Source organism: Pistacia vera, unplaced genomic scaffold (genome assembly GCF_008641045.1).
Source record: "Pistacia vera cultivar Batoury unplaced genomic scaffold, PisVer_v2 Contig823, whole genome shotgun sequence".
Taxonomy (NCBI): Eukaryota; Viridiplantae; Streptophyta; class Magnoliopsida; order Sapindales; family Anacardiaceae; genus Pistacia; species Pistacia vera.
Window position 1 is genome coordinate 12,680 of NW_022196694.1, and position 14,648 is coordinate 27,327.

The 14,648-nt window shown below is 34.1% G+C and overlaps 1 long non-coding RNA gene across 1 annotated transcript; it reads right to left on the reverse strand.

Annotated features, from left to right (window-relative positions):
- Window positions 1–10,554: 10,554 nt before the first annotated feature.
- Window positions 10,555–11,984, reverse strand: LOC116117809. Its single transcript, XR_004126038.1, has 3 exons — window positions 11,896–11,984; window positions 11,759–11,821; window positions 10,555–10,698 (listed from the first exon to the last, which is right to left on the reverse strand). It is a non-coding gene; the product is annotated as an uncharacterized LOC116117809 (long non-coding RNA).
- Between the last annotated feature and the right edge of the window lie 2,664 nt (window positions 11,985–14,648).

The window sequence follows — 14,648 nt, forward strand, 5'->3', positions numbered from 1 at the left end:
ATATAACATCAAGTGTACACATACAAATAAGTATGTAAACATAGTACACGCACATCAAGTGTCATGATATAAAATCTAAAATCATCTAACATGAGCATAAAAATCGCATAATGTAAATAACATCAACTCATGTAATGCTACTAAACACATATGAACCATTTAATGACTAGCCAATCGGACTTTTCTTAGCATCTTAAGCAATATATCATATAGCCTCAAATCCATCTAGAGCTCATATCACGAGAGGCGTGCTTACGCGTTATTTAGCATCTAAAAAATATATTATCTTTCCTAAACCAGTATATGAGGATATGCTTACGGTGTCCCATAATGTCATATGCAACCTCACCAACACTTATGGATGTAAATACATATTTTGGTGAGCTAATACTTTAATTCAATCTATGGATTATCAATCCATTTACATTACCCTTGCTCACAGACACTCATCTTAAAACATGTTTACATTGCATCTTCATGCCATTCAAACATAATCTGCATTGACATAAGACCATGTTACATTTCAAAGATCATCAACTAATGGGTAAACATTAGTACATGGCATATTTACAATAATACATTAATAATCAATTCATAATCATAAGAATTGAACATGTTAAATCTTAAACTTTAATAACCAGTTTATATTTCAGGCATTTTCATCCATTTCTAAAACGAATTGGCTCTTGGCATAAACAAAAAGTTATAGGTATGTGTCGTAGCTTTCTAATGTTCAAGAATAATCTCATTTTGATTTTTATAACTCAAGTTATGGTTGAAATACTGAAGCAGGGTTAACAAAACACCCTAAGCTTACTAAATCCGAATTTTCATATTAACTATGCCACATCAATTCTATTGACATTAACCAATAGGTCAACTTATGGATCAAATAAACTCCCCCTTAATAGTCTTTAACATCTAAAGGAAGTGTAAATCTCATTCCCAATCATCCATTATTGCTATAACATTGTAAGCTCATGCAACAACACCTTAACACTTCTAATAGCAACCATTCAACACCATGTGGGCTCCAATACTACAAGTTTTGCCACAATCAGCATCCACACTTCATTTTCTCAATCAAACAACACAACTCATAAAACATAAATAGCAATAACTTCATGTATAATGATTCAAGGCAATAAGTAGAATAAAGAGTTCAACTACACTTGTCATCAACTAATTCTATGCTTAAGCCTTAATTTAAGGTTTCAAAAAATCTACAAACCCTACATAAAACTAAGTATGGGGAGGTTCTTCCTACCTTTTAAAGACTCCTCCAACAAATCTTTGCCTTTGTCTTCTTTTACACTAATCTAATATTAACATTATACAGTCAACATCTACTTCGAATCTTCAAATCACATCAAAACTAAAGTTTTAAATCACCTTAAACCCTTCAAATGAAGATCCAAGGCTCCTATCTTGTTCTCCTTGAAAAATTATGCAAAACTCCTTTAAAACTTAGAGAAAGAAAGCTTGTTTCATGGAAGATTTGAGAGAAAATGGAAGAAATGTTGAAGAAATGCTCTCTCCCTTGGCTTGAACGAATTCATCTCATTTTAGGAAAATATTCATTTATTTTCCAAAATTAGCTATTGGCCCAATTATTTAGTTGTATAAACTCATAAGGCCTTAATTCTTATATAAGGGCATTTGGTCATTTTACACTAGACTAATTATACTTAATTAATGCCATTAAATGCAATTGAGCCTACTCATCCTTGACTTTTTCAATTTACATTAATATAACAAAAATTATTCTAGTTTCCCATTTTGCCACTTTTTATAAATTCATCTATGTCCCTTAGTCAATACCATAATGCCCTCATTTTATTGCATTCTCCATGAAATTCTATCTCTTTTCACTCCCACCATTTTCAATAATTATGAGTGAAAAGACCATTTTACCCCTAATGAAGGTTTAAGGAATTTTCTTCACACTTGTTCAAGATAACTTTAACAAAATTCAACTAAGGGTATTAGGGCATAAACAAAGCTACGTACCTTGATGTGGGTGTTACACATTTATAATTTGTTATGACTTTTATAGGAACACTAGTAAACCATGAATTTGATCGAAATTTGAATACCTTGACACAATTCCATCTGTCCCTATATTAGCCACATTCAGATAAATACTGGGATTTTTTTATTTTTATAATTTTGTTATGTGGACACGTGTAATTCTTATTTAAATTGCATTTGATACAAACTTGAATTATTATGTGACATACACAGTTCCGTTTATTTCATCAACACTATAACAAAAACACTACATTAAGAGCAACATTAAACATCAGAATACCAAACATCATCATAATATTGAACACATCAATCAAAAAGGAAGTGCATTAACCCATAATTAAACCAAAATTCTGTTATCTTGACAATTAATAGTAATATCACATTGAAAGTATCACATAACAGTACAATTACAGCACAGCAAAGGCTTTTTTACAATGGAAATCATAACCTTTATCATTTATAAACTAATACTAAAATCTTCAATAAAGAAACACATTGACCGCTTCAATTTTTTTATTAATATAATATTAGATTTGCTGATATAAACTCAAAGAGAAATTAAGCCACTTCATTTTGTGATAATATTATAATTCGGCATATTTAAAAAATTGTACTAACAAATTGCGATGATACACAATTGAACATGCGCCCCTTTTATTCCCCCTTATTTAGACCTTTTGAATACCAACGCAACTAAATAGAATTCAATACGAAGAAAGTTTTCCAATGTCAATACAATATACCTATATAATTATAGATAGCAATCCTAGACAAATGTCATTAAACCACAATTAGTAATAGCAATCCAATACACCTGTGTACTTGTTATTAATGCACATCTTCGGAATGCCAATGCAATGCACTAATATTATTATTATTAATTATTAATACAGATCTCAATTGTTTTAACTAATTAATATTTATAGATGGAGCAATAAATACCAATCCAATGTGTAAAGATAAAGCAATTTGATTGACTTGTCAATGCCACATGGCGAATAACCTGCATGGGTATTTAGCTTATTAATGCACATCTTTGGAATGCCAATGCAATGTACCTATATATATGGCAAATACCGAGGATATAATTAATTGCAATATAATTTGTTATAACTTTTCTATGAACATTGCTAAACCATAAATTTGAATACTTATCCATGATCTAAGAAACACAAAAATTTTGATAGTTTGATATATCAGAAAGATAAACAATTCCATCAATTCCTATACAAGTATTAGGCAGCTTGCCTAATACCAACTTAGAGAGATGTTAAGGCACTTAATTTTTAATTGATGTTGTAGTTCGACATCTTTAAAAAATTGTCTAACAAATACTATGGAATCCATTGCCTAACCATTGCTCATAATTATGATTCTTCAAAGTCTGCTATGGTTGATAACTTCACCATTAAACCATCAATTTGGCTACAAAATGGTAATAGAGTGGATACCGATCCACAATTTATCCATAAGGTATCATTGAGATCTACATTCCATTGTGGAACCATTATTAAAATATGATTGGTAGCGTTTATAAATTGTTATAACTTTTCTAGGAACACTGCCAAACCATGGATTTGATAGGAATTGGATACCGTGATACAATCCCATATGTTCTTATATTGGTCACTTTAGGAATATTTCATTGGTGCAAGTCCATAGGAAAGGATAGTAAATATTTTGTTAAACTTACAAATTAGAAAACAGTATAAGAACCTCAAATTGATTAGACCTTCCTGATGCCAATGCAATGCACACATACTGACAAAAAGAGTAAAAAATCATCATCCATAATTGGGCGGCATGATTTGCTTGGCAACTCGTTTGTTGTAATTCATTGCATAAATATCACAATCCAGAAAACACACCTTTGATATATTGCCTTAGTATTAATAAATACATAGATGATTTAGACACATACAGTGGAATACATGAAAATCACCATATATTGACTACAACCAACAAATCTTTACTTCATCAAACACCAAACCGCAAATGTTCATGCAGGCAAGATAACTTGTACAATAACAACCATCACAATCTAGCAACACCGAACCCGGAATAACCAAATCTCTGAACACCATCACCATCATGCTATGATACCAACCATGACACTCTGACAGCACGAAACGTTGACGTCCACCATGACCAAACCTGATACAATAACTTTCCATTCATAAATCACAAAATCGAACCTCAACTACTATCAGATTTTACCACCCTATGACAACAGTGCACCGAATATCACAATTCGATGATAGTTGAGGACCGATTGTGTAAGCTGATAACAGAGTTAGCAAAAACAACACTCACACGAATCTTGTTAACATAAACCAATCCACAAATGTTTCATGTAGCACAGTCCCAAAACAAATGGTTATATATCGGCCAGAACAAACAGATAGCATGGCCGAAAAAACAATGCTTAATCTTTAGACAAAGTATAGACCATGAACATTTAATGTTACTTAGCGTCAACAATACAGGAAAAACTAATTGCCCGTCACATGAACATACCAACAACAAATACTCACTGTTAGGCTAGAATTGTAAGCTAAAAAATAAAATCAGCAAACATCAGTGAGCATATAATTCATGCTAATTGATTGCAACCACAGACATGCCAAATCAATGAACTTACCAAAGACTTAATAAACACAACTTGGTACAAAACATTTTAGACATTGTATAAACACGTCAACATTTTTCCCTGCAACCTGTAAAATGAAATCAACAAAATCAATGAATTCACATTTTATATCGATCGGTTGGCAGAAGAAATGCACCGAATCAATGACTCGACCAAAAAAATAATAAACACAAATCCTAATTTCCCTGAAAACAAACATAACAAAATGTAATCAATCTTCGTGTTAACATTGTTAAGGAACAATTATCCATCCGTATAAAAATTTGTACCTAAAAAATAGAAACAACAAAAGTTAATTAATATTCATGTTAAAAATATCAAGGAACACACTTCCCATTCGAAAGGAATAACACAATAAATCATTCAAATAAATTGGCCGAACAAAAACAATCATTTAATCTAACAAAAAACTTTAAAACAGTTGGGAGACATACTTACAGTTTTGCATTAAAATACTTAGAACATATACTTTCAGTTTAAAAGAACAAACAACTCTGGGTAACGGTTCTGCATATCTTGCTCCGCCTCCCATGTCGCTTCTTCAACTTTATGATTTCTCCAGAGGACTTTCACTAAAGGGATACTCTTATTCCGGAGCTCTTTAATCTTCCTGTCCAATATATGAACTGGACGCTCCTCATACACAAGATTTTCTTCTAAGTCCATATCTTCTACACTTAATATATGGGAGGGATAACTTACATATTTCTTAAGCATCGAGACATGAAATACATTGTGTAGTCTGTCCATGTTGGGTGGTAAAGCCAACCTATAGGCTACCTTTCTCACTCGCTGTAATACTTCAAAGGAACCAATGTATCTCGGTGCTAACTTTCCCTTGCTACCAAAACGCATCACCCGTTTGTAAAGGGCAACTCTTAGAAACACTTTACCACCCACTTCGAATTCAACATCTTTCCTTTTCAAGTCTGCATAGCTTTTCTGCCTGTCTTGGGCTTGTTTGATTCTACTTCTGATTAACTTGACATCTTCTATCATTTTTTGAGTTAGTTCTGGCCCAAGAGTTGTATTCAACTTATCTTTCTCGCCTATCTCATCCCAATGTAGTGGAGATCTACAACATCTACCATACAAAGCCTTATAAGGAGCCATCTTAATTGTAGACTGATACCTATTTGTAAACCTCGCGTTATTATTCCGATGCCCTAAGGTATGAAATTTACCTTTTCAAATAATTTTCTTTTTTTGAATGGAAGGGTAAAATGGTCAATTTACATGTATTTTGAGATGTGGCCATTATAAAGTGTAAGGGGTGATGTCATTGAAGAGTAATGAGGGTAGAATGGTCATAAAGTTGATTGATATGGTTAAATGGCGTAAACAGTAACCAAGGGTATAATGGTCTTTTCATACAAATCCATATGAAATAAGTATCCATAAAAGTGCATTAAGGGTAAGTTAGTCATTTACCTAAAGGGATTGCTTAATTTTTAAGTGTTTTAAAGAAGTCAAATGGCATTAAATGAGTGCTTATCTTTATGTTGTGGTAGAAATGACCAAAATGCCCTTATATGAAAAATTTATGCCAAATGACCCTTATATCTAACTTTTATTGACCAATCACATTAGGGAACAATGGAATAAATATTTACAAGATTTTAAATGAGAGGAGTCGGCCTTTTACACCCCAAGTGCATCATCTTCTTCTTCATCTCTCAAATCCACCATAAAAGCCACTAATCCAAGCTTTTATTCTCAAATTTTCTTAGGATTTCAAGTTGATTTTTAAAGGAGATCACCATCCACCCTTAAAGAACTTCAATTTCAGGGTTAAAGGTGAGTTTCAAAACCCTAGTTTTTCTGAATTTTTTAGTTAAAAGAGAAATTCATAAGTGGTTATGTGTGTAAGGTAGAAAGGTGAAACTTTGGAGCCAAGGAGGAGTACCTTTGTGCTTTGAATACTAAGGTAAGGAAAAAATCTCCCTTATGACTACAATTGATAACACCTAGGGTTTATGAAACTTACATTTATTTATGTTAATATGAGTGTGATGCTATGTTTTGGTTATGGATTGTTTAAATGGGTGTGTTGATTGGTGTATGTGTGCATATGGAGGATGATTATGCCAATTAAGAGATTTGTAGTTGGACGATGTTTTGGCACTTTTTGGTTCTGTAAAAAGGGAGGTTTTTATGGCCTTTTATACTAAGAATGATATGGCAAATGATATGAATGTGCAAATGAAGGTGACATGGTTAAAATGAATAGAATTCGGATTTGGCTTTTTGGGACTTATACTATACATGCTTCACTGAATCAGTCATAACTGAAGTTATATAAGTCAGATTGAGTTGATTCTTGAAGTGTTACAAAGTGAGAAACAGATCTAAAACTTTTATGTTTTAGCCAAAAATAAATTCGAATCAAAAGATAAGGAAAAAATTGCTTGAAAAGTGACGAACTATATGGCATTCACCTTCTTAATGGAAATTCCCATTCGTTTTTAATGCTAATAAACCCCTGAATAATCTTACTACTGAAATTCCCTGTATTTTATGAGTAGTTGAATGAATTAAGTAAAGAAGTTTAGTAGGAGAATATAGTATGATTGAGCATGGGATATGTTAGTCCATATATTTGCATTCATAATGGTAATGCATATAGCTTATTTAGTTGTCTTATGAAAAATTTATGAAATGTTAAAGAATGAATTCCATGAGTCTCTTGAGTTATAAACCAAGATCAGAGGAATGGAATTCTTATGGAAACCATGAGTCCTTTGAGGTGACGACCAAGAACAAGGTAATGGTTCAAATGAATCCGATCGGATAACAAAGACAAATGAAACTGTCAAGTATAAAGACAAAACAAATAAGCATGCCATGTACATGAATATTTCATAAGTCATATATGTTCTATGTTATATTATGCATGGTTATGTTTTGACTTATGTTTATGAGAAAAGTCCAAAGTGTATGACTTACATGAGCAATATACCCTGAGCACCCTTTTCTTAACATCTTTCTAGCCTTTACACTGCTGATTAACATACTAAGCTGGTGACCCTCGCCAAAATTAAACTTATCTCCATCATCAAGATTAAATCTTGCTTTCTTTCTCCGACAATCAATCTCTACTCCAAACCTCCCCAGGAAATCCATGCCTAAAATAACATCAAAATTAGGCATATCAAACACTATCAAATCCACTAGCAACTTCCTTCCATGGATCACTACGAACTCCCTTGGAAGCATCTCTTGAGTTACTACACTAACACCATCTGTTAACTCTATCTTAATGGGACAATCCGCTCTAACAGGTTTTAAATCTAATCTCTCTAAAATCCCATGTGTAATGAATGAATGTGTGGCTCCAGAATCAATTAATGCATAAAGAGGAACGGAATGAAATAAGAACTAACCAGTAAATGTGGATAGGCTAGCTTCAGCTTCACTCTGGGCTACTGTAAACACTTGAGCATTGGTACCTCTAGATGTCTACGCTGCAGGTGTAGGAGGGGCTTTACAATCTTTCATCATATGCCCTGGCTGCCAGCATCTATAACATACATTTCGGCCCAAATCTCTAAGACACTCCCTAGAATGATTTCTTCCACACTTTTGGCACTGGGGAACTTCACTAGTTCTCGGCTTTTTATTCTGCCAATCCCTCCTGTTCTTCTTGGGTTGAAACTTTTTCTTATTTCTCACCTCTCTATTAGTGGGGGCATCAGCTCTATCTCTCTGTGGAGCAGGAGGTGGAACATTGGGGGCTACTGCTGATGGAGTTGTTGGGGTTAGCTTATTCACAAATATTTCTGCCGTAAAGCTCGTTCCAAAGTTTCACTTTATGTCTGAGGGGGCTGGGCACCGGCCATCACATCTTGGGCTATTTCTAGTTTCAGACCATGCACGAATTTATCTCTGCTCAACTTTGGTGTACTCACTACTCATGGTGCGAACCTTGCCAGGGTATTGAATTTCACTGAATATTCTTTTACTAAATTAGCCCCCTCTTGCAAACTAATAAACTCTTGAATCTTTTCATGGACTTGATCAACTGTTCTATATTCTGCCTGAAACAATCTCCTGAAATCTCCCCAGGTCATCAAAGTTGTATCATGAGTATCCTCCATCTATTCCTACCATATATGGGCGTCATCCCTAAATAAAAAACTAGCATACTGAATCTTCTCCCGGTCTGTCATAGGGAAAAGTACCGTCGTACACTCCACTGATCTAAACCACTCATCTACCACTATTAGGTCCACAGTACCCCTAAATTCTGATGGCTGGTGTTGACAAGGCAACCCATAGATCAACTCAATACGATTCTGCACTACTGGGGGTACCGACCTCTCTCTCTCCTCTCTGGGGCTCGGTACAATAACCAGGGTCTCAATTCTCTCAGGTACGGAGCCTCCCCAATTTTCTGCCAAGACTTGCTGTATAATATTACGAATCCTCGCTTTATCGAGGACAAGGGGAGTAGATTCTGGAGGGTTGGAAGGTTCACCCGTGCTCATTTCCTTCCTACTGCTTCCTCGGGTTCTACATTTCATCTACATAAACCAACACTCTTAGTCAACTCAATTCACTCATCGACTATAAGTAAGGAAAGAATTAACTTACAACGGTCGGCTACGAAACATCAACGTGGCAGGAGAGGCACACTATCAAATCCCAAAACCTTTGCTCTGATACCAAAAATGTAATGCTTTCTTTCTAGCTAGTATACTCGTAAAATAATTAATAAATCTCATTAACAATATATATAAGAAAATACACATATATACGAGTAACAAAGTATGGGCCCATATTTAATTTTTCTTTATATACAAATATTTACAAAATATACTCAAAATAGCAACGTGACAGTGTAGCCCAACCCATCCACTGCGCGATGTTCCAGGTGACCGCAACTCACCTATCACTTGCAAAAACATTAAAAATTTCTACCATCTACAATTCACATGTTTACATGCAATTATGCAATATGGAATGCAAACATGCCATTCTCTACCATCAACAAACTCATCTCAATATAACACATAATCATACTCATATAAACACTTCTCTTTGACATTTCATCAAACAACTTATGTGCATAAAGTAACTCTAATTTAGTTAGATTTCTATCTCTTTTCTAGCCACCAAAAGTTAGGAATTAAACCCTCCTCCATATTCAACACCAAATCTGCCCAAAATAGACACTCCAAAATTTTCACTCCAACTCTTCCAAATTTCATCCAAGCATTCATCAAACATCCAATACACCAACACAAATACTCATGGATAAGTTATAATCATCATTCAACACCAAATCCATCAACAATTTCTACATATAAGACATATGTATACATAAAAGAAATTCTCTACACCATAACTTAAATCATACTTAGGGTAGGATTTACTTACCTCATATCAGAGCAATCAAACACTTTAAAAATCTTATTTGATCCAATTCCCTTTCTCTTAAATCCTATGAACATAAATCATCAAAATTCAACACTTTAAAAATTAAAGCTCACTTCTTAGTGCAACGATCTTACTTAAAGATGCTTGGGATTGAAAATCCACTCAAAAGTACCCAAAATCTATGAATTTCCTTTGAAGACAAATTGAAGAACTTGCGATAATATGGAGGTGAAAGTGGCGTGAAAATGGGTGAGAGTGGCTAGGGTTTCACTCTTCAATTTGATATAACATAAAATATATATATATTCCCATTTTGCCCTTGCACTTCCTTTAAAATTCCATCTATGTCCCTTAGTAAATTACCATAATGCCCTCATATTTATTGCGTTCTCCATGAAATTATATCTCTTTTTGTAACAACTACTTTCTTTCTACCAGATTCGTAATATCGATTATAAAAAGATAGCATATTTATCAAAACAAGTTGGGCCCAAAAATTTCCTTTACTTAGTAATCACATTCGTTACAAAACAAAACATCATATGTACAAGGACTTTCGAAACAAAATGAAACAAGGGATAGTGCAGCCAAATCTCCCCGCTTGCCGACGTCCATCCGACCAAGTCCTCACCTATTTCCTATACAACAAAGAAAACAACGGAGTGAGCACAAAGATGCCCAGTAAGTAAAACAGTCTCTTATGCTATCATCCCCGTGCATTACTCATCAATTCTCTTTGTATTCTTATCAAATTTCTAATTCAAAATCTGATTTTTCTTTCTTTTCTTTTCTTTCTATTCTTTTCTTTTTCTCAATCTCATACCGCCTTTCTCATGGCGGAAACCGCTCCCTCTCTCTCATAGCGGTTTACGTGTATTCCGCTCTCTCATGGCGGAGTCCGTCTTTCTCATAACGAATCACATGCATTCCGCTCTCTCATGGCGGAGATCGCTCCTTATCATAGCGATTTACACGCATTCCGCTCTCTCATGGCGGAGACCGTTCTTTCTCATAACGGTTTACATGAGGGTAACTCTATACTCACGAGTTCCCCATCGCACAATCTAGTTTCTTTTCTTTTCTATAGCACTTAAGAATCATTTTATCTTCTAGTGCTAGTTCTTTCTTTCTCTTTACTCTAAGAGAATTTGTTCTTTTCTTTATCTCTATTCATAGAGTGTTTCTTTCTCATTTCTCATATTTCTTTCTTATGTAATTACTCAATTAAACATATGCATATGGATGACTCATGCCTAAAATCTTCCTTATATGCATTCATGACATGCAAATATGCTACGTTGCATAAGGTAAGGTTCTCTAATTCTACTTATGCTTCTTTTAGGCATTTCATCAAACAATATGTGTGCATACATAAACTCTATTCTAACTTTAATCATATTTCTTTCTTAACCATCCAAAATTGGAGTTCAACTCCTTTAAATCATCACACATCCTGCAAAGAGAAACACACTTCAAAAATTCCTCTCAATTACTTCTAATTCTACCCATACTTCTACCACAATTTCACAACACAATCCACCCTCCTCATGGTGGAAAATCCTTCATGTAACAACATTGAACCCATTCATGAATTCATCAACTCATTTCAACATAAACAATTCAAGCATTAATCATAGATCTAAAACTCTCTACACATCATTCAATCAAGTAAATCACAACTTAGATGAATTTACTTACCTTGGACACAAGTAGAACCCACTTAAACTCTCCACTCTTGATGGCTTAACACTTTCTCTTAACCTTCAATACAAAACTTAATAAGGATCCCATTCTTTCAACAAATGAAAATTTGCTTCTAGGGTAAGGAATCTTACCTTTTAGTACTTAGGATCAATTTGTAACAAATTCTAGTCAAAAGCTCTTCAAGAATCCTTGGAATCTTGGATGAAAAATTGAGAGAAATAAGGGATGAAAGAGGCGGTGGTGGGAAAGCAAAATGAAGGGGTTTCTAAAGCTAACCCTTAATATCACATATTTTTCTCCACTCTTTCCCAAAATACCCTTACTCACTCTTTGAAATTCCATTTAAGACCTTTCATTCTTTGCAAACACAACCCCAATCAAACTATTCTCCATGAAGTTTCCTTACAATTCACTCCCCACTTTTCCTGCTAAAAAGGGGTAGAATGGTCATTGAGTCTCAAAAGAAAGAAATCTCAAAAACTCAAGGGAAACATTCAGCTGAGTCTTCGCCGCGGCGAAGCTATTTTCTTCGCCTCTGCGAAAACTCACAGAGGCCACCCGGGTTGAAGCACTCCCTCTTCGCCGCAGCGACAAAACTTCTTCGCCCCGGCGAAGACTATAACCCTAAAATTTTGCTAAATCATACTAACCTTCAAGAAAAACACTCAACCAAACCAATACACCTCTTCATCCAAGGATAAACCAAACAATAATAACAACATACAGACTCAACTAAGGATAAATCGATAAACATTCGAACCATTCATCAAATCTTAACTACGTACCTCAAGTGGGGTGTTACACTTTTCACTCCCCACAATTTCAACTAATTTTGAGTGAAAATACCATTTTACCCTTAATGCAAGTTTAAGGCATTTTCTTCACATTTTCTCAAAATAACTTTAACAACAATTAACTAAGGGTATAAGAACATAAATTAAATTATATACCTCCATGTGGGCGTTACAAAATCTACTCTTGGAATAGTATCTAGTAATTGATTAGAACATAAATCAATAATGGACTATGAGAAATAGGAAAAAGATTAAAAAGATAGAAGTTCTGAAATTATATAAAAAATTCTAATATAGTCAAAGATACTGAAAGTATATTTCCTCAAACAAGAAAGAACAATTCTCCTAATGTACAACAAGACTACAATGAGACTCCGATACTACCTTATAAAACAAAGCGAGGAACGAATCCTTGAAATACATGATATGTGCAAATTTACATTCTTGATAATGGAAAACTGAAATACAATTATGTATGAGAAAGGAAAATCATACTTCATATGTCACCAACAACATGAATTTAATTTGAGCGAATATAGATTGTGTGAGCTGATATGGGTTGAAACTTCTAAGGCTATGATTGCCATGGGTGCTTCAGAGCCTCAAATTCAGAAAGGTATGTCCTAAGATTCACTTCAAGCAAATGAACAATGAAGTCAATGAAGCCCTAGTCCCCCATCGGCAATCAGTTGAATAATGAACTCAACGCCACTATTCTTGAACAACTCATAGACGAGCCTTCCTTTCGCACTATTATGGATATGAAATTAATGGAAAAAATTGGATTTAATTATCAATTGCTCCTATAAATAGGATTGAATATGGATTCAAACCGTAGCACATGCTTTCATAAAACCGTAGGATTCTCCCAATCTAAATCAAGTAGGTTTTACATGAAGAAGTTCTATTCGATACGGTTAGGAGAAGCAATATACTTAAAAAATAGAGAAAGAAGAACCATGTAATGCTTTCTTTCTAGCTAGTATACTCGTAAAATAATTAATAAATCTCATTAACAATATATATAAGAAAATACGCATATATACGAGTAACAAAGTATGGGCCCATATTTAATTTTTCTTTATATACAAATATTTACAAAATATACTCAAAATAACAACGTGACAGTGTAGCCCAACCCATCCACTGCGCGATGTTCCGTGCAACTGCAACTCACCTATTACCTGCAAAAACATTAAAAACAACGGAGTGAGCACTAATTGCTCAGTAAGTAAACCCACTATGCTACCCTTCTCTCTCCACTGCTTAAAATTTCGAATTTTCTTTCCTTACATCACATTTCCCGATTATTCTCTATTCTTTCCCTATTCTTCTCTCTGTTCTTTCTCTGTTCTTTCTCTATTATCTTCTCTCTGTTCTTTCTCGATTCTTTCTCTATTCCTTCTCTGTTTTGCTCTCTATTTTCTAAATTTTTCACTACCCATGATAATGAGCATGGTCTTATGCATATTCATGATGCAAATGCACAAACGCATAAATTAGGCATTTTCTTTTCTGTTTTTCTTATTCTGTTTTTCCGTTTCTTTTTCTTTATTTATATCTTCCTTTTCTAGTCTTTCTTTCTTTTCTATACTTTCTTTCTTTTCTATTCTTTCTTTCTATTCTTTCTATTCTTTCTTTCTTTTCTATTCTTTCTTTCTTTTCTTGCCGATCGGACTCGGTTGAGGCATGGATTTGGAGCCTTGGCCGTGTGAGTGAATTCTCTAATTCTGAGTATAGTCCTCATCCACACACACTTCTAACGGACTGTACAATTCTTTTTTTCTAAATTCTGAGGCCGCTCACTAAAGGTGGTGTGCATGTGGGACTATGTCACTCACGGGCTCCCCATCGGGACAACCTTCTCTTCTTTTTATCTTTTTACACTTCTTTAGGTAAAATTTCAGATTTGAATACCTTTAATATTCTCATTTATTTCTATTTTCTCTTTAACATATTTTAGGGCTTTTTCATGCTCTTATGAATATATTTATATGCATGTAGATGGTTTCATGCTTATAATTCTTTCTAAATTTACATATTTAAATGCAATTATGCATTATGGAATGCCAACATGTCATTCTCTACCA